Raw genomic sequence first — 2,738 nt, 5'->3', positions numbered from 1 at the left:
CGTCAAAACCGTCTGGTAAGTGTGTTCACAAAAATGTTTAAAACCGTGTACAATTGTTTCCAATAAAAACATATGTCGTTATAGGGTATTATGTACATGCAACAAGACGTTTATTCCAAAATACTAAGCAGCATTATGAACGGCGATAACAAGACTACAAAAATGTATCTTAGGTTGTCCTCTGCTTCGTTTCGAAAAATTGTAACTCACATTCCCAAAAAGCGCCACGGATGGTCAGTGGAGTACGAAGTCATTTGCTTAATAAAGTCTTCAAATTATTTATATTGTTCTTACTCACTTCCAGCCTTCGTTGCTGTTGGCGTCCTTTGAACTGAACCAAACATCCTTGTCAATGCGCTTTTCCAGAAGGATTCTGCGTTCTGAACTGCTCCCTGTAAAATAGTATTTTTAATTAAAAAAATACATAACGCCTTTTCATATGTAAATCTGAAATTAAATCTTACAAGTTATATAGCTTTTCTTTATTTTTTTTTGCCGGCGGGACCATGTTCTTTTATTTCCACTCGCTTTTGTTTTCTCTAATTTATGTGTATACGTGCGTTGTTCGTTCTTCTTCTTGATAATGCTTGCTGTCAAATTTTTCACTAGCCCTGCCGTATCAAACATTTTTATTCACCTCATAGCTGTCAAAAATTTACTATCCAGAGAACTTTTCTATCAATTGGCACAGGCCCAAATTGTTAAATGCCGTCAGCAAATAAAAAAAGAGCTGCGGCCATGTTTTTTTTCATTTCATTTGATTATTTCTATCATCGGTCACTTTTTCTTAAGGTTCTTTATCGCCGCGAGACCATATGTGCGGCGAATTCATTTACGAAAATGGATGTTAAAACGGACGCGAACTCCTCATCTCAACCTTTCAGACCTCACTCGCCGACTTTAGCGAGTTGTCGCTTCTTATACATTTACGTTCTTTGCACATGCAAATTGTTAAATGCCTTCGACAAATAAAAAAAAAGAGTTCCGGCCATGTTTTTTTTTGTCATTTCATTTCTTTATTTCTATCATCAACCACTTTTTCTCCACGTTCTTTGTCGCCGCGAATCCAAATGTGCGGCGAATTCATTTACGAAGCTTGATGTCAAAACGGACCCGAATTCCTCTTGCAAACCTTCTAGACTCACTCGCAACACTTCAGCGAGTTGTCTGTTCTTATACATTTACGTTCTTTGATTCTGTCAAAATCACAAAGAGCGGATTAGCGGTACCGTGATTGGCGCAATCTCTATTTCTCTCAATCGTGGTTTGAGCGGTTAGTCTGCGTTCAAACACGGAAACTCGAGTTTCTTATTATCGGCGATTTCTCTTTTGGTGTTGCCCTTTGCATTCACACACAGAAACTCTTTTGTACGCAATTGTTGTTGTCAGCTGTGAATCGCCAACTTGAATTACTCAGACGAACGAGACCACAAAGCGTTCGGGCGACTCGGTACCCGTCCCCTTTCCTCGTCGTTCTCTCCCCTACAAGCTTCGAGTTTCCGCAACAAAAGTTTTCGTGTCTGAACGTCGACTAATGAGTATCGTTCACTTGTGGTGGCTGTATTTGCAGCTCAGTATATCCAGTAAACTACATAAACGAAAGGCACAAGATCACGCCTTCCCGAAAGAAAGAAAAAAGTTATTTTCTAGCTGTTGAAATCTCGACGCCATCTTTGTTGTAAGAAGTAAACAACGAAGAGAACAAAAAACAACGCGTAATTGTTGAACGCATGAATAATCATTTTTACAATGCAAATTCTTCTATAAATCATGTCGTTGTGTTAAATTATTCTTTACCTTACGTGTGCACACGTTGTCACAAGCGAAAATGAAGAAAATTGCAGTAAAAAGCCACCACCAAATTATAAACAACGAACAAATGTAAACAAACGGCTAATGTCAAAGTCGCCCAACTTTTTTCCTAAATGCGATTATAACGGGCTACTAAGAAGAAGGCGTGATCTTGTATTTTTGGTTCATGAGTAAACAAACTTAGCAACTTTTTTCCACCAAATTAGGTCCCCATAAAGGACTAGTGTTGGAAGTAACGCTTTTTCGTCAAAAAGGGTGTTGTGCAGCAATTTTATGTGGTGAAAATTATTTTAGCATTGGAAAAATGGATAGAAAAATTGGACATCTAAGGTTTAGCTGAAATATAAATGTATTAAGAATAATTGTTTTTCTAATAAATACTTTTTTTATTTTACTGTGTCGAGGTCGTTGAACAAATATTTGTAATTTAGTATTTAAGTTAATTGTGAAATATATTGAATGCACAAATTACGTTATGGGAGCGATTTATTCATAGAATTGGAAATAAGGTTGATGATATACTTTAAATAAATTGTGAGTCTGCGAAAATATCTTTTCAGCATATGAATATACTTCTTAACATTTTCCCGAAATTTTATCACATTTGGCGTATACGACAAAATTTTATTAAACTCATAAATGGTTGACAGTAAACTAAAAAATAAGATAATTTAAGAATTTCGTGAACTAGTACATAGCGTTCTCCGACACTTTGGAGAAAATATGTAGTCGAGTTTCTGAGAAATGGCATTCCAAACTTCAATTGTGATTTCCCGAAACCTGCCGAAAGTAACATGCAACGATCTTTTATCTAGGCGACGATATAACATTTAGCTAAAACACGCATCTAAATAAATTATAAATGTCATTATTTTCACAGTTGAAGTATATGCCAGGCGAGTAACAGGTAAATACATACATATGTA

The 2,738-nt window shown here is 36.2% G+C and overlaps 1 long non-coding RNA gene across 1 annotated transcript; it reads right to left on the bottom strand.

The window, feature by feature from the left end:
* Positions 1 to 332: 332 nt before the first annotated feature.
* On the bottom strand, positions 333 to 688 carry LOC108354976 (uncharacterized). The gene is made up of 2 exons (XR_001846528.1): positions 465 to 688; positions 333 to 392 (listed from the first exon to the last, which is right to left on the bottom strand). It is a non-coding gene; the product is annotated as an uncharacterized LOC108354976 (long non-coding RNA).
* Positions 689 to 2,738: the final 2,050 nt, after the last annotated feature.

This window comes from Rhagoletis zephyria, unplaced genomic scaffold (genome assembly GCF_001687245.7).
Source record: "Rhagoletis zephyria isolate East Lansing unplaced genomic scaffold, Rhagoletis_zephyria_1.1 Rzeph_scaffold_41179, whole genome shotgun sequence".
Lineage (NCBI taxonomy): Eukaryota > Metazoa > Arthropoda > Insecta > Diptera > Tephritidae > Rhagoletis > Rhagoletis zephyria.
The sequence above is the reverse complement of the archived record's forward strand: the minus strand, read 5'-3'. Positions and strand labels throughout refer to the sequence as shown.